Source organism: Protopterus annectens, chromosome 7.part0 (genome assembly GCF_019279795.1).
Source record: "Protopterus annectens isolate FY-2018-M chromosome 7.part0, PAN1.0, whole genome shotgun sequence".
Classification (NCBI taxonomy): domain Eukaryota; kingdom Metazoa; phylum Chordata; order Ceratodontiformes; family Protopteridae; genus Protopterus; species Protopterus annectens.
This window is the reverse complement of record NC_056739.1, coordinates 882,646,044-882,670,699: the sequence shown is the minus strand read 5'-3', so window position 1 is coordinate 882,670,699 and position 24,656 is coordinate 882,646,044. Positions and strand designations below refer to the sequence as shown.

Genomic DNA, 24,656 nt, shown 5'->3' with positions numbered 1-24,656 from the left:
TGTCTGGCTTTTTTGGCCATTTCCTAAGTAGTCTAGTTAGAAAATAAAATACAGTAACTGCTGCACAAGATATGTTGTATATTTTCCTTGGGGCTGCAATGGTGAACAGACATATTTCAGAGGCTAAAGTAATCCAATTTACAAGATCCTACACAGCTGCTAAAATTAGTATGTTAGGAACAGTTGTTGAAATAAAGAGCAGCAATATAGGGTTTGAATCAGTGCAAGCAGCCATAATGGTTCAGGGAAAATGGGCAGTGCTGCTTTGAGTAATGGCTAACATTATTTAAATTCACTAACCAGTATAGAACACTGATTGTAAGTGATGTTTGTCTTAGCTCAGAACAGAAAAATGCCACAAACATTTTAAATAAGTAAATGTAATTTTGACAAAACGCATTTGGTATGTGACGCAAGAAAATACAATTGTTGAGATTAAACAGACTTATACAATACAGTTATATGTGATACAGTTTTTATGACCATATTTGCAGTTCTTTAAAGGGTCATACAGACAAATGTGTGTGTGTGTTCAATATAACACAGAGTTGTGACATGCAAATAAGCTTTGCACTGCACAGGTACAGATCAGGGTCGTAATCACTGGCTCCTCAAGATTTCATCCACATCAAATGAGCTCAATGCCTTTCACTGCAACCTTATAAACAGTAATTAAAATGTGCCCCATATTTTTATGCACAAACTCTCTCCCAACTGTTTTCCAGAATGCAGGGGTGTTAACCCTTCAGCAAGAATCATCCCTTCCTAAGGTTTCAGTAATGCTGTCACCATTGGTGAAAACTAATTGGACCAAGTGAAAACTCACCCATATTTAAAATTATTCAGTTCTCGTAAATCTTGTTTAATGGCATAGCAATGGAAACTCCTGTGGCTAATGCATACGTCAGCACTGTAATGTATAACTGAAAACATTTCATCCTTAATACTAACAACAACCCTTCTTTAAAAAATGTAGCATTTTTTTGAATAATCGTAGATGACCTCTTCCTTATATGGGATGGTGACCTTTCTTTGAGTAATTTTTTACTTGCATTTCCTCGACTATGAGTTTTTTGCGATTTAAAAGAATATTGATGTGTACAAAATTAACTTTATTTTTAGTTTATTTGACATTTAACTGGATTAGTCCAACTTAGCCGAGTGGCCTGTTTTCAGTGGAGGCCCGAGGAGAAAAGCTCCGGCATACATATTGCATACTAGGAAAATAGATGAACAAATTATAAAAAAAAAATAAATACATAAAATTTACAACTAATTTTAGTTGTCATGTACAGAGGGTAGATGTTCTGGGATTAGCTAGTGAACTTTTGATATACTAGAATGGAGAGAATATGATCAGCATATTTTGAAAATTAGAATAGAGGCAGAAGTAAAATTGAAGTGGAAATGGAAATTGAGGAGGATTATGTCAAGGGAAGGATCTCAAGTTCAGGAAGCAGTTTTTGGCTTCAGTTTTGAAGCAGCTGGTACTATTAATGCTATGGATGTTAGGAGGAAGCCTATCCCAAGCTTGGGATACTGAGTTTTTATAGAGGAGTCTGCCAATATCCACAGCCAAATCACCAACTAATAAGTAAAAAATCCACAACACTGCCAAAAGATACATCAGCTGTTTATTACATCAGAGACATACTGAGCGCTTTCACCCATCATTCCGTGGGCTTCTTCAGAGTCAAGTGCCTAGGAACAAAACTGCTTTTGTAAGTTGATCTTTTTTCAATCTTTTGGCAGTGTCATGGATTTTTTACTTATGAGTCTGCCAATATTTTTGTTTGGCTTATAGATGTCTAGAAGGTTCTGGTCAGAGCTATGAAGTGAACGAGCTGGAGTGTAAGGGCTTACTGTGGAAGAAAGAGTGGGACAAGCTAAGGGTTTATTTAATAGGGAATGTGTGAGCTTCAGCTGGGAGAGGAGCAGGATCTGGGGGAATTTAATCCATTGTAGTTTAATGGCAAAGCAATGATGTGATTTATATGGTTGGTTACAGGTGACTCTGACTATATTGTTATAGGTTTGTTTGAGTTTGGTTAGTAGGGATTTGGAGATAGGTTAAGATAGAGGCATAGCGAAGGCATTGAAGGCTTGAGCTAGAGTTGGTTTGGAGTTTGGAGCAAGAAATTTTTTTATTTCTATAAAAAAGACCCAATTTCTGGTTATTTTTTTTAATACAGTATTGTATATGGATGTCAGATTTGAACTGGTCATAGATTGTAGTGTGTAGTAGCTTGGTCTGTGGTTCTGCTTTGATAAGGTTGTTATTGAGAGAAGAAATAATAATGGTGGATTTGTGGTGGGAGAGAGATTTAGAAAGGAATAGTAAGAGCTTGGTCTTTTTGGGGTGAAGTATAAATTGGTCAGTTAGCCATTTTACACAGACAAGAAAGTGTTTTGAGTGATGGAAAGACGGTTAGAGATATTGTCTGAGAAAGACATGAGTGTTGAGTAGTCAGTGTATTGTATGAGGGAGGAAGTGGTGCAGGAGGAGTGTAGATTATTAGTGACGATGTTGAAAAGGAGAGGACAAAGGATTGAGCCTTGAAGGTGATGCCAGTCTGGATAGGTAGGAAAGTGGAACAGGTGGATTGCCATCTGACAGACTGGAGTCAGAGAGAGGACTCAAGAATCTGCGAATAGTTGCGGGGGAGAGGTTAAGATTAGTTAGTTTAGCAAGTAGATTGGAATGAGAGTATCAAAAGCTTTTGAGAGCTCGAGGAAGATGCAAGATATAAGATTTTTTGTCCCTGGCTTTAGAAACATTGTGAGTGAAGGGTAGGATGGCAGTGGAAGTTCTATGATTAGACCTGATGCCATGTTAAGAAGGGGTCAGTAGGGTTTCATCGATTAGGTACTTAAAAAGCTGGTTATGAGTACATTTTTTGTGGATTTTGGTGAGTGGACAGAGAATGGCGACGGGTCTGTAATTTGATGGATCTGTGGTTACCTCCTTTGTGTAGTGGTATGGTATAGAAAGATTTCCAAATATCAGGGACAGTGGATTCTTGGATAGAGCTGTTTACTAGGATTGAGACAGGGTAGGCTATAGAGTGGGCTGCAAGTTTAAGAAAGAGTGGAAGGAGGTTGTCAGTCGAGGGAGAGCATGGTTTTAGTAGAAAGGGCTTTGTGGGTGGAGACAGGGTTGAGAGAGGATGGGGGTGGGCTTGCTCTCGTATGTGTGGTATGAGAGAAGTTTTGACTTTGGCAGGTTTGGGTTAGTTTTTGAGTTGATTCAGTGAAGTGGGTATTTAGTAAGGTGGCAGTTTCTTGGGGAGTATTGTTAGGATATGGGTTGGGGGTGGTAGGTTCACCAAGGTGCAAAATTTTATTGATAGAGTGCCAGAATTTTTTGGGGTTAGAATTATGGGTGAATTGGGCATTATAACAGAATTTTTTTCTTGTCTTTATTGATTTGTTTCTTTGAAAGTTTACGGAGTTTTTTATATGTTCGTAAAAGTGTTGCAGATTTAGTTTTTAGCCATTGTTTCCAATACTTGTCCATTTGTTTCATGAGTGTGAGGGTGTTTTTAGAGACCCAAGGAGAGTATGTTGTTTTGAGTTTTTCTAGATATTAATAATCTGTTAGGAAACTTAGAAACATCTTTATATAAAAAAGACGTACAACATAATTGCTTGCATAGATCAAGTATGTATCCACCTTTTATATTTGATAATATTGGTGGGACAGATGGCTAGAACTTCATGGTTAAATACTGATAATAATAATTTATCTGAGCAGATGCTTGATCTGACTAGAGACTTTAAATAAATAGAAGTTGCAATTTTAATAGGATTAACACTATTAAAGATGAGGTACTGTGTAAATGTGATTCTCAGTTTAAGCCTCTGTTTTCTGTTTCTTCACTTACATCTTCAGTTCCTTCAGAGAAACAGAATGACAGTTTTAGATGTATGTTAACTTATGATAAGCACACCAATAAAGTACCAAGTATTCTTAAGAATATTATTGAGGAAATTCCTTAGCGTAGAAATGGTACTATATGTTAACTTCAGCTTGGCTACAAAAAAGGTCAGAATTTAGAGAGTCACTTATGCTACAAAGAGCATCCGAAAACAGCTAGTAGAATTATTTGTAAGAAAGGAACTTTTAAATGTTACAATTGTGTGTACTCTTATATTTTAACAGGTAACTCCATATTACAACCTATGTTCTTAAAAACCTTTTAAATTGAATGTATTACTAGATTGTAATAGCAGAAATGAGATTTACATGGTGAAATTGTCAGCCTATTATATCGGTAAGACTAATAGAAAATTAAGTGTGTGCATTTGTAGTCGCTTATCAAATATTTCGAGACAGCTGCTTACTAATGTTTTATACAAGCATGTAATGGAGTCAAATAGTACGCACACTTTTAGGTTTTTAATTTTACAAGTTATCTTGAATCCACTCAGGAGTGGGTAACATAGTAAACTTATTGAAAAGGATGAACTTAATTGGATGCTGAAATCCAGTGCCCGCCAAAATCACTGGGGCTTAACAGAACTTGAAGTATTAAACCAATCCTTAAAGATTTACATGACAAAATTTAAATGCCTCCTGTCACTGGATGTTTGTTGCAAGTTCCTGTCTGTTATGTGGATTGTGTTTACCAGTTATTGCTGAACTTGTTAATCTTGAGAATGTGTTTTTCTTTTTAACCAATGAGAACTGAATATGATTTTTTTAACCAATCAGATTAGAAGGCTGCTACAGTGAACAAACTGCAATTTTATATTTAAATGTATGCTTTTTACTTTGAATTTTAAGCCTGAAGAAGTATTTTCATGCGAATGTTGATACTAACATTTTTGAGTTTATTACTTTTTTTGTGAGTCCAATAAATTTACTAATGGTTCTCATGCACATGTTTTTATTTTGCTATTAAAGTTTGACATCTGAGATGTACCTAGTGAATAAAATGACTGGAACTGATGGGCGTGTGTGCAGGGGGTTGCAGTGCATTCCACAGTGAGTGTCTGACAGCATCAAGATGAACTGCATTACTGTGGTCTTTATTTATTCATGCATTATTTTAATCCCTGTCCGATATCTGAAGTGTACACAATAAATTGCTTGTAATTGGTGAACACTAATCTGCTTGAGAGAGCTGCACTTGAATCCACTGTATGAGTCTAAAAGTAACTAATTAAAATAAATTGATGAAGTAATGACAACAGCAATTTATTTTCTCGTAATCAGATATTGGAGATGTATGCAATCAAAAGTGAAATTGATGGGAACAAAACACTGTGGATGAAACTGATCTGATGTCAGTTTTCTTTTCCTCAACAATTGAGTTTGGATCTGACCCTCAGATCCAGCTCATCTGATTTTTACAACTTGTGGCTACTGGAACTCTTGAGCTCCTCCCTTACCCATAATGCTGTTTCCTTAGATCTGTTTTACCGCCTTTGTGTACTGATGTCGTTGAGCATTAGTTAAGTGCCTTAATTACTTCTAATTTTCTGTCCTTGCCTTACACAAATTATATTCTGTATATTCTCCCTTACCCTACACTGTTTGTGTATTTCTGACTACCATTGTTTTCCTCTTTTGAGCACCATTGTTGGTAATTTCCTTTCCTATTTTCTTTCGTTCTTTCCTTTAAAAAAAAAAAAAAAAAAAAAGTTTTCTTTTATTTTTATTTATTTCATTTGTTCACCAGGCAATGACTGACTGGGCATGAGTCCTTTTTTCAGTGGAGGCCCATGGAGAAAAGCTCCAGACATAGATATAGTTACTTACATGTAGTTAAACAGGGAGTAACACTCCAAATACATACCTAAGCAATCATTACATATAGCTAACAGAATTGTACAAATTAAGCTGCATATATAACATGTTTTTTAAACAGTTGACCAAAAGAGAAAAAAGAACAATTGTGTTGAGTAATAAACTGGCTAGTTTTGCTTCAATGTTATAGGATAAAATGGAAACAGTTTAAGAGGGAGTTTAAACAACATGAGTAGTGGTGAGAACAGTGAAAGATGGACCATCAGGAAGACCATTATAGTTGAAAGAAAAAGCAGAAATTGAGTTACCAAAGCTAACTTGGAATCGAGCGGGAATCAAGTTATTGAAGCAAGTTATTGGTTTTAGCTATGAAAAAGAGAATGTGGGAAAGAGCAGGGATCGGGGATGAAAGTGGAGGTGGGGGTGGCCCAGCCAGGAGTCTGGCATCAGCAAAGCGAGTGTTGAGCTAAATGTTCTTTAAAGAGGTGTTTGAATTCATGAAAGCAAGGGTTTTTCGCAGTTAGTTGGGGGAGGGTGTTCCAGAGTTTGGCAATTTTATGTGAGTAGGCATTTATTATTATTATATTAGATATTTCTTTAAAATGGCTGAAAAGCCTTCAGGCAGTAAAAAGTGTAAGCAGTGTGAGCACAAGATTCCACTTTCTGATGCACACAGTTTGTGTCTGTATTGCTCAGGCCTTGCTCATTTAAAAGTAGAATGTGAAATCTGCAAAGTGTTTAACCCCGGTGCTTTGGTAGACCACATGAATAAGCGCATTCTGAAAGGTCTTTTCCCTACAGCCTTTTCAAAATCACTATCTGGAACTCAGTCTTCCAAGCCTGACAAAAAAAAAGCACAGGAAGCGGCTGCCTGATCCATCTAGATCCTCCACTCTGTCCTCTGATCCATCTACAGAGCTACCTCTCAAAGTTTCTAAAAGGTCTGATCCAATACCTAAATCTTTGGAAACTGCATCAGATGTCCAGTCTGCTTCATCAGACCCAATAGCCTCAGATCTGAAGCATTTACCTCAGACTAGGTATGCGTCCTTTTGGGATTTGGTCCCTTCCCGAGTGCCATTCCCTTTTTTGGAGAGCACCAATGGTCCAGGTCCCCTTCAGTTGCATTGTCTAGTTCTTCCAAGAACTTGACAGAAGCTGACATGGTTAGGATAATGAGGAAGTTTCTCTCAGCATAGATTTCAGAAGGGAGTGCTCCTGGTTTCTACCCCTTCGGGTTTGGAGACATTTACTAGTACTACACCACCAATCCCTGCTTCTTCTCTGATCCGACCCTTGGTTTTGGAACCCTTGGATGAGAGTATTCCAGGATTGTGTGTGTTGGATCTGAAGATTGTCATATCTTCGGCTCAGATACATTCCTTGAGTGTGCTGGCTCAGAGCGTGTTGGAGCAGGGCAACTCTCAGAGCTGAAGCATCATTGGGAGATCTGAGGTGTTAGAGTTGACTCCAGAGTTGTTGGAGCAATCTCTTCTCCTGGTCACTGGATAGCTCACCCCTGAAGTTTGCCATGGGTGGACTGCCTTGGGGTCAGAGGGAGCCAATGGTGGTCCTTCTCTCCAGAGTGCTGTACCTTTGAGGTGGCAGAGAGAATGTTCAGTGCTTCTGGTTGCTGGCCAGTTACACCTCCCTCTGATTTGCTTTCTGGATCCTGTATGTCTTTGTGCCTTGAGCCTCATCACTACTCCACAAGGACAGCCAGCCCAACATCTTCAGGCTACTCAGCTGGGTACACTTATTTCTTCCAATACTTCTCTGGAACATCCCACCGAAGAAGTCTGTAGGAAAAGAAAGTGCAGGAGGGATGCACTTAGACTCCCCTCAAGAGTCTGTCACTGAAGGCACTGATTTTGATGAGGGGGAGGGGTCCCAAAAATTACCACCTGATGATGTCTTCTTTGGAGGTATCCTGGAAATCCTCAAGCAAAGGGATGGTTGGTCTACTGATAACCTTTCGTAAGAGGAATTGGTATTCCTAGAAGCCTTTGGGTCAGGCCCTTCCTCTTGGCTGATTCCACTTGCCAGTGAGCTCAGGAGTTGATCTCTAGTCAAGCATGGAAGGAACCTGACTCTGAGCCAGTCCCCAAGAGACCAGAAAGGATCCTGGCAACAGCAAAATGATGCGAGTTTTTGGAGCAAAGGGAGTACCAGTAGGTGCCTTGGTCATAGTGGCAGCCATGAAGAAAACGTGCAGAAAAGTTCATCTACCCATCCCCCAACAGGGAGTCCAGTACTTTCGACAGATTTGGGAAGCGTGTAATGTTTCAGCAACCGTTGTATTCAGGTCAACAAATTATTTGGCACACTTCACTAGATTGCAGAGGGATTTGATTAAAGAACTCTGCAAATCCCTCTCTGGGGCCAAGTACTTCTGAGGCACAGAACTCTATTGCCTTACAGTTGGCTATCTTACAATCGATCACAAATTTGTCAACAAGGCTTATTTCTCATGCAGCTGAAGGTACCTCAAGGGCGACGGTTTCAAGCATTTCTATTAGGAGGCATACCTTGGGTGTGATTGTGTGATTTTGTGGAGCTCTTCAAGTCCTCCATCAGTGCACCCTTTGACGGATGTTGTTTTTGCCCTAAGGTAAAGGACGCACACTCCCGGTATGAGCAAGATGGCAAGACCCTGTCTGCAGTGGACATGTTTTTTGAGCTCCTTAAAGGATCTTCTCTAGGAATCAACAAGGCAGTCGATAAATGTGGTTCAGAAATTCCCAGAGTCCTTTCCAAAATCTATGTGGAGATGGTTTCCCCCAGGGGCAGAGGGGGGACTCTAACTGAAGCTGCTGCCTGTGCAGCAGAGGCATCTTGCAGAACCAGGGGTCTAGAGATTCCTTCTCTGACTGACCCTATCAGTGGTCCTGAAAGGAAGCCTGGTTACCCACCTCAGGAGGCAGACGGTGGTCATCTGTCCCTGCACCAGAGAACCTGGCTAGACATTACAAAAGATGCATGGGTTACAGAGGATTATTTCTAGAGGTTATACAATTCTCTTTTCCCTACCCCTGTCTTCAAAATTAAACAAAATTCATGATATTCCACCCAGAGGAAAGCAACTCTAGAAATAATAATAATAAAAAAAAAAACAAAAGTCATCTAAGAGGGTCCTTTCATACCATTCTTTTTAATGCCAAAGGGAACGGTGGAACTGGAGACAGATTTTGCATCTCTGCAATCTGAACAAATTGGTTCAGTATACACATTTCTGGATGGTCACTATTCAGTCCTTTTTGCCTTTCCTGCACAAAGACTGCTGGATATGATCAAAAGATCTTCTGGATGCGTACTATCACTTAAAAATGAACAGACAGTTCAGGAGGTACCTATGCTTCAAGCAGGGCACCAGTCATTACCAATTCAGAACACTGCCGTTTGGCCTCACCATAGCCCCAGGGTGTTCCGCAAATGCATGGCAGTAGTAGTAGCTCACTTGAAACTGCAGGGATTCCGGGTGTTTCCGTACTTGGATGACTGGCTCATAACCGTACTTACCAGGCATCATCTGATAAAAGCTTGAGAGTATGTACTTCAGATTTGCTTTCATGTAGGAATAACCATCAGTCACAACAAATCTCAGTTAGAACCATCTCAGACATTAGAGTTCATCGGGACCTTATTCAACACAGTATCAGTGGCAGCCTTCCTTTCCATACCAAGGCCACAAACTATTCAATTTCAAGTCAGAAAGATAGATAATTCATAATTCTCATCGGTTTGGTTGATTCTATAAGCTTTGGGGTCAGTGTCTACTGCAGTAGTTCTAGTTCCACTAGCAAGATACCATATGAGAATTCTTTGTACTTTAGCACCTCAGTGGTCCGTTCTATATCATCCTAGGTCCACCCTTATCAGGATAACTCAGACATGCACAAACTACCTTTCATGGTGGACTCGATCAGATCAGGTATTACAAGACCGTCCCTTCATTCTTCCTCAGCCAAAAGCTGTAGTTACCACAGACGCTTCCCAAATTGGGTGGAGGACACTTCTTGGGAAAGACGGTCCGAGGCACGTGGTCCCCAACACTGATATCAAAATCCTGGAAATGAGAGCAGCACTCCTAATCGCAGGCCTTTCAAGATTTTATCCCTTCCAGGACTATTGCAGTTCAAATGGAGGGACCACATCTTACCCGCTGTGTGAGAAGCTGTGAGAGTATGGCACTGGGTGATATCATCCAATCGATTTCTGATAGCAGTGTACATTCTGGGGAAATTCAGTGTGATAGACAAGTTGAGCAGGTCCATTTTGTTACCCAACATGGGTATTAGGGAAAAGATATCCCACCAAGAGGCCAACCTTGCTGTGACCTGTCTGCATGTCCCCTCAACAAGTGCAGCAGGTTCTTTGCCCTGATTCCCCCTACCAGTGCAGTGACCGAGAGATGCTTTCTTTCACGGTTGGTCCCCTGATCTCCTCTGTGCATCTCCCAACCCCCTTAATCGCCATATTTCTCCATAAGGCATCTCAATTGAAGAGCATAGTCATTATCATTGCCACTTATTGGCCATGTCACATTTGGTTCCCCTTTCTTTGGCCTCGTGTAGTTTTATCCTCCATGGATTCTGGATCCAATTTCAGACCTCCTGTCTCACTTGACAGACACGAGTCACACACAGACTTTTCTGAACTAAAGCTGACCACATGTTTTCTCCACTTCCATTGATAGCCAGACAACCTAGACTCTACTTCCCTGTCCATCATATACTTTTATCTTCCCATAAGGCTTCCACTAAGAAGATTTACAGAAGTAAATGAAAAAATTTTGTTTTTTTGGGTGCAGAAAAAAGACATTGACCGTTTTTCAGCACCAATGCATAAAGTTCTTGAGTTTCTGGATATGATCTTTAATGAAGAGGCTAGTTCCTCAGCTGTTGAAGTACAACTAGCTGCCATTTCGCATTTTCATGCAAGAGTTAACAATTCCACCTTAGCTTCCTCAAAACTTTGTAAGGCCATTATAAGGAGTAACTTTCTTCTGAGACCACCTTTTAAAGATACAGCTCCACCATGGGATTTAAATTTATTATTGCAAGCTTTGACTCTGTCTCCCTTTGAACCATCAGCAAAATGTAAAATAAAGATTTTTACCTGGAAAACTATCTTTTTGGTAGCTATAACCTCTGCTCAAAGACTTTCTGAACTTCAAGCCATGTCTTCTAAGCCTCCTGATTTAATATTCCATAGAGATAGGGTAGCACTATGAACCAATCCTCCCTTTCTTGCTAAGGTGGTGTCACAAGCGAACATTAATCAGTCCATTAATTTTCCAGTTTTCTTTCCGAATTTCACAAACAACAGTGAATTACATGTTGCATTTGTTGGGCGTTCACAGAGAGTTACATTTTTATTTGTGTAGAACAAAGAATTTCAGAAAAACAGATCCGTTTCTTTTGCGGAATTGAAATTAGGCAAGCCAGTTGCAAAAGTAACTTTAGCCAGATGGTTGACTGACTGAATATCCTTTATTTTTTTACAAATTAGGCTCGTCTTTGCCAAAACCTTTGAGAGTCCATTCTTCCAGGTCCATGGCAACATCATCAGTATTTTTATCCAGGTCTTCCATGGAAGATATCTGTGCGGCTGCAACTTCGGCTAGTCCTCACACCTTTATTACTCATTACAAATGGGATTTGGTCTTGTGGGGATGAGCAGCCTTTGGATCAGCAGTACTCTGAGATATCCCTCCTTAGAGTCCTTCCAGAGATTCACGTAGCTGGGGACTCTGCCCCAGTTGTTGAGGAACGAATAAAAATTGACAAGCTTTCAAGGAATGGTTGGCTTGTACTGTTCCTTTGATGAGCAGATAAATTCCCTGTGGGGGAAAACTTTCCACTTTAAAAAAAGTAAATATTTGCACTTGGCTGTTTTTCTTGGAATTTGTGTTTTAATGGACTGTCACAATACTTTACTTTTAAATGGGAGCACACTTTTTAATGTAATTTTAAAGTTGTTTAAAGTAGCTGGAAGCCATTTTTGTGGAGGAGTTGTTTATTTTACTACTTTTGGCTGGCAAAATGTTTTAAAGTGCTTTACCATGTTTTTGTTTGAAAAAGTGAACTTTAAATTTTTACCATCATATCCTGCTTGCTCTCCCCGAGAAAGATGCACCATTTTCAACTTGACCATGAAACAGTTTACCTTTTCCATGGTCAGTCCTTTTTCCAGCCATGAGAAGAAAAAGTTAAGCAAACAACCTTTGCCGCCACAGCAGGCTAACATTTTGCCTCAGCTTCAGCTGACTGCTGTGGCAAAAGCTGGTTCCTCGGACCATTTATATTTTATATCAGATCCCTCTGGCGTAGCACCTGCAGCCACTGTGCACTGGGGGTTAGCCCCCTCTGTGTCTGTTGGGTTCCCTTAGTGGGCAAAGGAGTGCCACATTTGTATGTTCAGGGAGGGGGAAGTTTCCCTGTTTGATCAGAGTATTGTGCCCATCCGTGAAGAAGTTGCTGCTGCCATTAATGCTGCCAGTGGTCAGTGGTGTTCTCAGACCAAGAGGTTCTCCGGTTCGATTCTTGGCTGAGGTGCCTTCTCTGTGGAGTCTGCATGTCCTCCCCGCATTCGTGTGGGTTTCCTTCAGTTGCTCTGGTTTCCTCCCACATTCCAAAGACATGCACCCGGAGCATTTCTCCCAAGGCCTCTGCTGAAATATGGCCCTGTTCCGGACGGACTTTCCCAATTAAATATTAAATAAATAAATAAATAAATAAATGATACTGTTAGTCTCATTTTTCCTGCCAAAAAGAAACTGAAAACTAGACCTGTATGTACTCTTCAAATTTGTGTAGACAGGCATAGTTTAATGAGACAGGCTTGGGGTTTCATGTAAGCTGTTCCTTTTTATAAGGTGGTTTCCTCTAAATTAAAGAGGGATGCCTCTTTTCCTGAAAAGATTCTTAATCTGGACAGGAAGATGAAAGGAACAGTTCTGATTCAGACTGAGGAGATATGTTTCTGATTTTCCATGTGTGGGTTTCTTTCTCTGAGACTATTCCTAGAATGTTCCAGTGTTTTCAGTGGAAGGACAGTGAGATTTTTCAGTTTCTGAGAAAATACATACAAACTATTACAAAAGGAATTTCCAGAGCCTCTACTTACTCTTCCTCCAGTTCCGTCAGCTGTGGAGGATTTGGATGTCGGTCCCTGCAGTTTTCCTGATAATCATCCTGCTGCCCCTAATAAGGGAGATGGAATGTATAAAGTTCCTCAGTCTTAGTTTTTATACACTCATCCCTGACCTGATCCAGCAGCTATAGCTTTTCTTAATCCTACTACTGCTAAACATTGTTAATTCCAATCCTTCTCTTTCTTACAAGGATGGGAAGATTATTGGCAAACATGGAGAGAAAATGTATTCTTTTGCAGCTTTGATTTTTCAGAATTTTGAATTGTGGGGCTCGTATGTTAATTTGTTCTGACTAATTGTGAAAGTATGAGGAATGCTTTGTCTGGAGTTTCTTGTGAAGAAAAATCTGTTTTAAATTAGTTTCTTCCATTGTACAGGTCACAAGTCGTGTACAGTGTGTGACTGTGTTGATACTTCTTCCAGGGCTGTGGCCACTGGTGCTGCTTTCACCTGGCCGAGTTGTCAGAACCTCCCAGATGTGAAAAAAAGGTTTTAATTTCTTCTTTGGATTACTGAGTCAAGGTTATCAAAAAGTGTGATGTAAGGGGTAAGTTGACATTGGGAACCACTCAAGATTTTTTAGCCCTCCTTTTCCAAATTTTGTAAGGGTTTTAAACCTTCATCCAGTTTCACCAAAAAACAAAACAAACCACTCACCAAAGTGCAGGTAAATGGAAATGTAAGAAGAACTGACAAGGGCGATCCAAAACGTATTCAGGAACCCACCCCCCCCAAAAAAAAACCAAGGACAGAATGGCTATTTAAGGGATTTTGTCTCCTCCTCCCACCCTGGCAGTCATTTTTCCCTTCCACAAAGTCTGAATTCTCCACTCTTCTCTTTGCAACAGATAGTTTCAGACAAATGGGATCTGAAGATCATTCAAGCTTACAGGTAGAGGTGAGAAGAAACCCCTCCTTTCTGGGGTGTAATTCCTTGGCCGCCAGACAAGAGTGATCTATGTCCCCCTATCTTTCAACACATGTCTAGGATGTGATAGAACTGGCTCCTCCTTCCCAAGTTGGGAAAGGCTTTTATTCAAGGATGTTTATAGTGCCAGAAAAAGAAAATGCTCCGAGACCAGTTCTGGATCTTTCTTTCCTAAACCTGTTTGTAGTGGTGCCCAAGTTTAAAATTGTCGCTTTACAACCTGTTTAGCTTTTCTTCCTCATTTAAGTTTCCTGACAAAACGGATGTATATCATTTCTTTCCTATTCATCCAGACATCATGCACTTAAGTGTTGTGTGTCAGGCAGTCACCAAAGCCGTAGACGAGGGTAAGGTGGTTCACACAGCCTATCTTGACCTCGCCAAGGCTTTCGACACCATCCCCCATTCTGGAATTATAGCTAACCTCACTAAACTAGGTATAAATCCCTACGTTATAAGATGGGTTGCCAACTGGCTCACTGACAGAACCCACACTGTAAAAGTTGCATACTCCAAATCTGACCTCAAACTAGTGACAAGTGGAATACCGCAAGGTTCAGTCCTGGGACCTCTCCTGCTTGGTATCTACTTCTCTGAAGTAGAGGCTAGCACAGAAAGCCTCTGGCTAATGACGTTCACAAATGACTGCAAACTAGGAGCCATAGTCAAGTCCCCAAATGATGTGGACATCCTACAGAAGGGCTTCGCTGAGACAGATGCCTGGTGTCAGAGCCATGGCCTCAAGCTCAATGCCAAAAAGTGCAGTGTCATCCCCTTTGGTAAAAACTCTGAACCCATGAACTACCACATAGGCAGCAATCTACTTAACACAGAATGTGTGATGAGACCTTGGGACCCAGGAGGACAGTAGTCTCTCCTTTGATAGTCACATCACCACAGTAGTCAGGAAGTCCTTCTACACCTCATCATAAAAGGATTCTCATCCAGGAAAAAGAGGTCATTGCTCCCCTCTACTCGACACTCATTAGACCCATTATAGAGTACAACGCCCCTTTTGGAATGTACTTCACAAGACTTCTGCAGCAGCTGGAAAAGCCACAGAGGTACCTCACAAAGTGGATTACTGGCCTCAAACAAATGCCCTACACTGACCGTCTCAATAAACTCCAGCTTTACTCTGTAGTATATTGCCTACTCCGAGGTGATCTCTGCCTAACATATAAAGCTATGTCAAACCCAGAGCTGTTGGACATGCTACACCTAAAGAAATCCCAATCCCTCCGAGCTGCACACTCTACGGACCTAATCCTTGTCACCACGATAAATAGAACATGCTGGAGGGATAGATTTCTGTCCCAGAGACTTCCCATACTCTGGAACAGGCTACCCATCTATGTCAAGCAAGGTTCTTCATTAGCACTCTTCAAGAAAAATCTTGATGAGTGGATGGGAAATAGGAAATACACCCCGGGTGTCACTTCAGTGTGTCTGCTCGACAGTGGCACAGGAAAATAATTTTCTTGGGTGGTGTAAGCCAGAGAACCTTGTTGGCTAAGCTTACATAGGCCCTTGGGTCGATAGCCCTAGTACCTACCTATGGATCACGTTATCAGTTTTCTGTCCTACCCTTTTTGCTACCAACTGCATCAAGAGTGTTCACAAAGTATCTCACTCCAGTTAATAGCTCATTGCAGACTACAGGGTATCCACATTTTTCCATATTTACACTTGCTTAACCTTGAGTCTTTTCTCAGTGTCAGAATGTCTCACTTAGATGAAAAATGTCATAAATTGGGATTTTAAGAGAATATTCAAAAGTCTTTTTTTGTTTCCTTTACACAGAATTGTGTTCTTGGGGTGTCAGCTAGACACCTCAATTCAGTGAGCTGTTCTTGTGCAGGAAAAAATAGATCTATATATGTATTAATTTCTAGGGTTTTCAGTCAATGCAATGGGAAACCTCGGAAGTTTGGATCTCATGGTGTCTACGACTGTCATGATACCCCTAGCAAGGCTTCACGTGAGAAAGATGCAATGGTATCCTGGCACAAATATACTTTGTTTCAGATCCCAGTATTGTGGTTTGTCAGAAGAGAAATCACTTGGTGGAGAATGCAAATTACCTTGAAGCAAGGTCTCCCCTTCTCCTTCCCTGCTTCAAAGCAGTCAGTCACCACAGAACCTTGGACTTTGCATAGGGAGCAATTTCAGGAGGGATAATAGTGCAGGATGTGTGGGACACCAGGGACATGTGCAGGCACCTAGATGTAAAAAGATACGTGCCCTGTTCAAGGCAGTCAACTCTAAAAATCATCTTTGGACCCCTGGACCTGTTCAAGTTACAGACAATACCACAGTCTTGTGGTGCATCATGCAGCAAGGGGGGGGGGGGGCCAGGTCATACTTCCTTTGCAGACTAGCCATGTTTGCTTGGGATATAACTTCACAGCACATTCTCACTGTATAAGTATACTACATTACATAAGAGCAAAATTGTTTGGCATGCCACCTGAGCAGGACAATGGCAGACCCTCACTAATGGACACTAGGTCAGGGGATCTTCCTGGATTTGATCCATCTGTGGGAAGTTCTTCAAGTAGACCTGTTTACCTTCTCTCTGAATAATCAACTGGCAAGGTTCTGTGCCAGGACTTAATGCTTGAAGGCCTGGAATACAGCTGCCTTTTCCAGTCCTTGGACAGTAATATTCCTGTATGCTGTTCCACTCTTTCCACTGATAATCCAGGCTACTTCTGAAGGAATTCCTTCAAGATCACTGTGGTGTCTCCTTTCTGGCTCATGCAGCTGTGGACGTTCTTCATGTTTCACTGTTGCAGTCATTACATTTGGGTAATCTGCTGGCAGGTTGCGCTCATTCGGCCTGAATTCCAAAGTCTTGGGTCCTGCGTCGGTTGCTGTCTTCTTTTCCATGACGTCAGGGGTATAAAACATGCAGCCAACGCCATTTTCTTTAGTCTTTCTTGCCGTGCGGTGCCCGAAGCAGAAGCATTTCGCAAGTGCCAGTCGCCCGACTACTGAAATATTCACGTTTGAGTTTCAGAACTGAAGTTTTCAATAAAGCTAAGTACCCCGTTGGGGAAACTTTTTTTTTCTTGCTTTTTACGTATGTCAGAAAAAGTTAATAATTGTATTACTTGTGGGAAGCAAATACCTTATAAGGATTTACATTTATACTGTATTCCTTGCCTAGGCCCTGATCACAACGTGCCTGGCTGTCGGTTTTGTGCTAGATTTAACCAACGCACTGTTAAGCATCGGTATATTTTTGCATCTAAGTATTTTGGAACCAGATTTAACTACCCAGAGATGTCGTCTGATAGCAATCCGACTACCGGAGTACATAAAAAACGCAAAGAAAAGGACAGAGAAAGGCAGTAGAGATCCAAAACTGAGGACGAAGCTTCTCCTAAGCCAGTCGCTGGTTTGCCGGTACTCATTGAGGCGCTTTCGCAGCCCCTGATACCCGCTACCTTCGAGTTGCAGGCCTCTACCGACACCCATGTAGAGTCCGGCATGCCGCAAGATACTCAAGGTATTGGACCGACGGATGTATCTCCCTCGGATGTGTCCGGAGCTGCAGAGCAGGCACCGGCCTCTGAGGGTGTATTCAGACCTCAACATCTTTATATCAAACCGACGAAAGCTGGAAAACCAAAGGCAAAGACACCTTCAAAAACTAAAAAAACAATGCCTGAGCCACGTGCACAGACCTCTATGCCTAAAAACAGATGATCAAAATGGCTAAAGACCTTATTACCTTGATCAGGGGTACCCATCCCCCTCCAGATAAGAGGCCTAGGCAAGACACTGACTATGAATCTTCAGATCAGGTTTCTATTTCTTCTGATTCCTCTTCTGATCAGGAATTATCTTTACCTCCCTATGAGGATTCTGATGCAGAGGAGTCTATTCCATCTGCATCTCCTCCTGAGGATTATTCATTTGGAGAAACGTTGCATACTTTGAGGGAGCATTTTCACTGGGAGAGTCAAGACTTTTCAGATTCAAAAAAGAGGCTCAGGGATTTCCTCCTCCTCCCTCAGCACAAGCCTTTAGCCATTCCCCCTGTGTTAGACATTGTGGATGATGTTTTTTCGGAGTCAGGCCTGACCCCTGACTCTTCACCTCCGGCTCCCAGTAAGCCTGACCAGTATTACAGGGTCCCTGACTCTCATAAATTTTTATTTAGAAACCCTGCTGCTGATCCTGAAACTATTTCACAGGGTCCAAAGGGAGTTAAGGCCTCAACAGCAAAAAACCCTACCCCCTCCAACAGAGATTCAAGGGCACTGGACAGATGGGGGGAAAAAAGGTTTATACATCTACAGCCTTGGCAATTAGGGCCTTAAACTGTCAATTTCATATGCTTAAGTACCAACAATATGTTATGGGATTGCTGAAACAGACAATTATGTTTTCAGAATGTGCAGAAAATAAGGAATTGCAGGAATTTTTGCATGCAGCTGAACAAGTTGGAAAGCATACTTTGCAATGTGGTTTTTATTCTCAAGAGGCCTCCTGCAGGGCCGCATTTACTGGATCTGTGATTAGGAGGCATGCCTGGTTAAAGGAACAAAATTTGCCTGATCATCTTACAGCTAAATTGCTAGATGCACCTTTACAGCGTGATTCTCTGTTTGGTATTAAGGCAGAAGAGGTTTTAAAGAAAATGGAAGACAAAGCTAAGTCTATGCAAACTGTTAAAGATTTCTTGCAGCCACCGAGATTCAGTAGACACTGGCCTACAAAAAATTGGTCCTTTCCTGTGTCAGATGGAGCTCAAAGGGGCAAATCCAGACGTCCTAAGGGTTCCCAGGTACCAGGCTCAAGACTCGTATAGGTCAAAGCAATGGGGCGCATCCACCTCCAAATCTGGAGGAGATAAAGAGCAAACCTACAGAAAGCAATCCCAATGACTTCCCTCTGCCTACACCAAGCACTTATCTGTTGGCAGCACCCATAGGGGGAAAATTAGCACTTTTTGCTCAAAATTGGAAATTAATAACCCAGGATAAGTGGGTACTGAACATCGTATCACAGGGATACAGATTCCATTTCCACACTCTGCCAATGACAAATGGTTGACAAGACCTGCCAAAAAACCAATGGGCAGAGGCACAGAAACAGGTTACATCCCTCATGGATATGGGGGCCATTCAGACAGTACCAGAACAGGAAAAAGGACAAGGTTTTTACTCGACTGTTCTTGGTACCCAGAAAGGACAAGGCCTGGCAGCCAATACTGGATTTGTCGATCTTGAACACATATCGGGACATTCCAGAATTCAAAATGCTCATTTTGCAACAGCTTCTGTCCATGCTGGGCAAGAATGCTTGGCTGGTGACTTTAGACTTGAGAGGCATACCTGCATGTCCCAATAAGACAGTCATGCAGAAGATACCTCAGATTCAAGGCTGGCTTAATGCATTACCAATTCTCTGCACTGCCCTTTGGCTTATCTACTCCACCCAGGGTCTTTACAAAGTGCCTGGCACCAGTAATTGCATTTTGCAGACAAAGAAGTATTCAAATATATCCTTACTTGGATGACTGTCTCATTCAAGCAGAGAACAAAGACACTCTTCTACGACACCTGGCATTTGTGAAAAGGCTTCTAGCATGCCTAGGGTACACAAACGAAAAGAAATCACAACTAGTACCCTCTCAAAAGATAACATTCCTGGGTGCAAGCTTGCATACAACTGCCCAGATGGCTTACCTCACGTCAGACAAACAAAGGCAACTGATTACTTACTTCAAACGGATGGCAACAAAAACCCAGTCTTCTGCAAGACAAATTCTGAAGGCTCTGGGCTTCATGGCATCCTGCATTCTACTAATTCCATATGCAAGACTGCATATGAGGAAACTTCAATGGTACGTAAAAAGTTTATGGAGTCAACATTCACACAGTCTGGAAACAATGATTCCTCTCATCCCCTGCGTGCAACAGGAGTTTCTATGGTGGGCAAAGGCCTGTCACCAAAACATGGGGTGGCCCTTCACTCTACCCCCTGCCAACCAAACCTTAACAGACGCATCAGATTATACCTGGGGGGCCCACATGGCAGGAAGATGCATTCAGGGCATATGGGCACCAAATCAAATGCATCTACATATCAATCAGAAAGAGATGCTAGCTGTTCAAACTGCCCTAACAGCCTTCAAGGACTTACTTCATCCAGGACAACTGCTGATAAAGACGGACAACACCACAGTCATTTGGTATATAAACAAGCAAGGGGGCACACACTCCTACCCTCTTTGCAGATTAGCCATGGCACTGTGGGACACAGCTTTGACCTACCAAATAAATCTTCAAGCTCAATTCCTGCCAGGAAACAGAACACTCTGGCAGATGATTTAAGCAGTAAACCTTATGGATCCTCACGAGTGGAAACTAAATCCTCAAGTATTCAGCATGATAACAGAGAAATGGGGGAGCCCAGACATAGATCTATTTGCCTCTCCACAAAATTATCAGTTGAAAAGATTCTGCACAAGGACTTATCACAGACAAGCATGGAAAGTGGACAGCCCTATCCTTTAGTTGGAAAAACCTGTCAGTTTACGCCTTCCCTCCTCTGCCTCTTCTACCCAAGGTCCTGCTAAAGGTCAGGCAAGAGAAGCCAAGGATGATATTAATTGCCCCGGATTGGCCCCGCCAATACTGCTAAGAAACTTCTCAATACCCAGCTTGGACCTTGTCTCAAAGACCACATCTACTGTCCCAGCAAAACAATCAGATCCTGCACAATCAACTACAGAGTCTGAACCTGGCAGCATGGCTAATCATGTAATCATACGAACGACACCTCTCAGTAAAGCTGTGATGGATGTCATTTTGGAAGCCAGAAGGCCTAGTACTAGAAAATCTTATGCTGACAAATGGAAGAGATTCTGTGTTTGGAATCCAGCACAAGGAACTGTTACAGCAGAACCACATATTCCTCAGATAGTACAATACTTAACTGAGATGCTTGACATAGGCCTATCTTTCTCATCAATCAAAATCCATGCCTCTGCCATTTCGGGTCATTACAATACAGAGCTACCAATCTTTTCTCATCCTTTACTAAAGCAGTATCTTAGAGGAGCCAAAAACCTAAGGCCTCCTAAAAGATCACCATTACCTGCATGGGACCTAATTTATGTGTTGGAAAAGCTCACCCTGCCTCCATTTGAACCAGCCACTACCGCAGATATAAAGTTCTTATCATGGAAGACAGCTCTGCTACTAGCAATTACTTCAGCAAGAAGAGTTTCAGAACTACAGGCCCTCATGACTGTAGAGCCTTTTATCATATTTTACCCAGACAGGGTGTCTCTGAGGACAAATCCTACTTTTATGCCTAATGTGGTTTCCAGTGTGGCTCTTAACCAAACAATTAGTCTGCCAACTTTTTATCCATATCCGCAGAATAAAGGGGAGAGAATTCTGCATTCCTTGAACGTACACAGACTGCTAAGATTCTACTTGAGCAGGACTAAAGCTGTAAGAAAAACTGAGCAATTACTAGTGTCATATGCTGCAGGATCAGAAGGAAAGGCCTTCTCAAATCAGACCATTTCAAAGTGGATAAGCCACTGCATATGTTTCTGCTACTTACACCATGGTAAACCTGTGCCCAAGGGCATTAGGTCTCATTCCACCAGAGCTGCAGCTACTTCAGCAGCCTTTCTCAGAGGAGTACCAGCCAAAGACATTCTAGAGGCTGCTACTTGGAGTTCTGTTCACACGTTTAGAAAGCATTACCATTTGCCTTTCTACTCTAAATCCAGGGCAGGCTTTGCCACTGCAGTGTTGCAGGGCCTTATAGCCACACCTAATGCTGTTTAGCTCCAGCCTCCCAACCATAGCTTTGGGATTCTACCCAAATGTAATGACTGCAGCAGTGTAACACGAACATAGTGCATTTTTGTACCTACCATAAATGTAGATGTTTGAGTGTTCACACTGCTGCAGTCCCTCCATCCCCTCTGAACTAGCTGGACTTATCTATACCTTTCTATCCTATACAACCTTTGTGGTGTATTTGCTTGTAACTGAAGGTATCGTTTTTATTTTATATGTATATTTTTTATTAGCAATATGTATTGCCTACCTACTTGGGGGCACCTGACATCTGGGGCAAGAAAAACTGAAGAAAATGGTGTTGGATGCATCTTGTATACCCCTGGCGCACTGACGTCAGGGAAGAAGCGACAGCAACAGACGCCGGACCAAGACTTTGGAACTCTGGTCGACTGCGGGACCGCCTGACGGCAGGATAACCCAAGTGTAATGACTGCAGCAGTGTGAACACTCTAACATCTGCATTTATGGTAGGTACAAAACTGTACTTTTTCCTTCTTGATCCTAAAAATGAGGGACGGAGGATATTGCATACCTTGGATAGCCACAGACAACTCTGATACTGTCTTGACGAAACTAAATCTTTCAGATGTTTCGATCAGTTCATTTCTTTGGAAGGCAAAAAGGGAACAACCTGTCCCAAAATAGACTATTTCCAAATAGTTGACTTCAGGCTATTGCCTTTTGTTATACTCACCACAACAAAACATTTCTAGAGAAGGATCAAGGCCCAGTCTCCCAGGGCCTTGTCTTCATCTACGGCTTTTTGGAAAAAGGTTGGATTCTAGACATACATTTGGAAGACATTGCAAACTTGATTCTTTCTCTAGGTCTAGATCAGGATTTGCTAGAACCATTCTGTAGGGGGCTTCTGGACCCTTTTTCCTTCCACTTCCTGTATGTATTAAGATGAGGGTAATCTACCCATATAGCTAAGGCTACTTGCCCCAGTGATCAGTATGATGAACATAGAGCAGTTAAGTGAACTTTACCATAACAGTAGATGTTAGAATGATCATGGTTGCTGTAGCCCCTCCTCCATCCCCTTTTTGTTTTGGTGTGGTGTTTATGCCAGAGTGTGAACTCTTGTTCCTAGCATAGTCCTTTCAGGGCTCAGCCTCCCTCTTTCTGTTGTTGGTATGAAAGCTTTGAAGGACTTGATGCCCAAACCTGTCTTTTCAGTTAGCTCAGCTCGAGCTGGTTGACTGGTGCATGGACAGAGTTAAATCTGCAAAGTCTGGACATGTAAAATAAGTTATAAGAATACCAGAATACAAACTACTTAACATTCAAAAGCAGCTGTAAACCTGCATGAAGCCACCAGATGTGAGCTGTACAATCCACAAGTTCTTAAGCAGTTTATTCAGAAGTCAAGTTCTTTTTATTAAAAAAATAGAAAAAAAAAGAGCTTCTCAAATGAAGTTTGTGGCAGAGCCTAGCCTAGTAATCCTTTTCCTTCTGTATAAAAAAAATCTCCTGCCAGTCATTAGCAGATCGGAGTTCCACTGTGGCAACCCCTAACCCGGAAAAGCCGCAAGAAGAACAACATTGAGTCAAGATTCATTTTCTCATTTTAAATTTTTCTGGTTTTAAGTTACTGTCTCATTCTTTCTGTATCACTCCCCTTCTGTCTCTCTCTCTCTCTCTGTTTCTAGCTCCTTCTGAAATCTTTCTGAAGGCACACGGTTCAAAAACTTAATATAGTTTCCCCAGTGGTAACTGGGTATCCTCCCTTGATTGGATGTTCTGTCCATCATGTGGCTTCAGCTAGATTTTCCTTTAAGTTCTGCTTTATCATGGGATCATAAGAGGTTACTAGGCTAATGGCCCTGGGGCCCTTACAAGCCTAGCCAAGAGTTTATCCCCAAAAAGAAACCTCAGCACCTGTCGCCCGTGTTAGTGAGGGACACCGGTGGAATCCTTGGGACAAATTTGTGGTTTTCGTCCACTCATCAACGTTGCACGTGAAAAGGGTTCAGTAAGGTGCTCTGTTTGACATTTATGGGAAGTCTATTCCAGAGACAGGGCAGCCTCTGGGAGACAAAGCTCTCTCTCCAGCAGGTTTTGTTGATATAGCATATTAGATTCAGACCTTTCGAGCGAATTATGTGTGAGAAGTTAGACTTGCAGATATGGAGCTTCTCTAATAGGGCAGGGTCTGAGATGGCCTTGTAAGTGAGACATAGGCCACACCTGAGCAGTCTGTACTATACCATATAGAGTGATAGTGGTTTGAGCCTGTCACACATAGGACAGTTGTTTGAGGCCTGGATTCTCTTTGTGAGATATTTCAGTGGCCTTTTCAGTTGGTGCAGATGTTTGGAGAGGTTTATACAATGCGTCATTATGCTCAATTATTGGTCTAATGAGTGAGGAGTATAGAGAGGTAATAACCTCATTTTTTCCGGATGCAATCCCTTTACTTATGAGATGAACCAAGTAAAAGGCTTTTCTTACCACTGCCGCTACATGATGGTCTAATGTGAGATCATCAACCTGAGTGCCCAGGTCTCTAACCACAGGTTGTGTGCTTTAGGGGTTGCCATTGATGTGGTAATCAGTAGAGGCCGTGTTCCTGTCAAATGGCGGGATGATACATTTCTTTTAGTTTAACTTGAGGCCATGACTTTAGCACCAGTCATTAGCTGCTGTGAGACCCTCTTGCAATATGTTAACATCATTCGGGGAGTCAGTGACAGCACCCAACTTAAGTCATCCTCAAACTTGGTCAACCACAGGCCTTTTGTCTTTGCCTGGACCTCTGAGAAGTAGATGCCAAACAGTAGGGGTCCCAGGATAGATCCATGGGGAACTCCACTAGTGACAGGTCTGCTATTGGAGGTGGAGGCACCTATTTTGACTTTGGGGGTTCTATCTGTGAGCTATTTGGCCACCCACCTGATGAGATGGGTATTTACGCCAAGTTGTATTAGCTTTTTGATGATGCCTGAGTGGGGGATTGTGTCAAAGGCCTTGGCCCAG

The 24,656-nt window shown here is 41.9% G+C and overlaps 1 protein-coding gene across 1 annotated transcript in view; it reads left to right on the top strand.

Moving 5' to 3' along the window:
* Positions 1–24,656, top strand: part of LOC122806764 (sorting nexin-1-like) — a 1,692,021-nt gene that overhangs the window by 766,935 nt on the left and 900,430 nt on the right. The window lies entirely within an intron of this gene.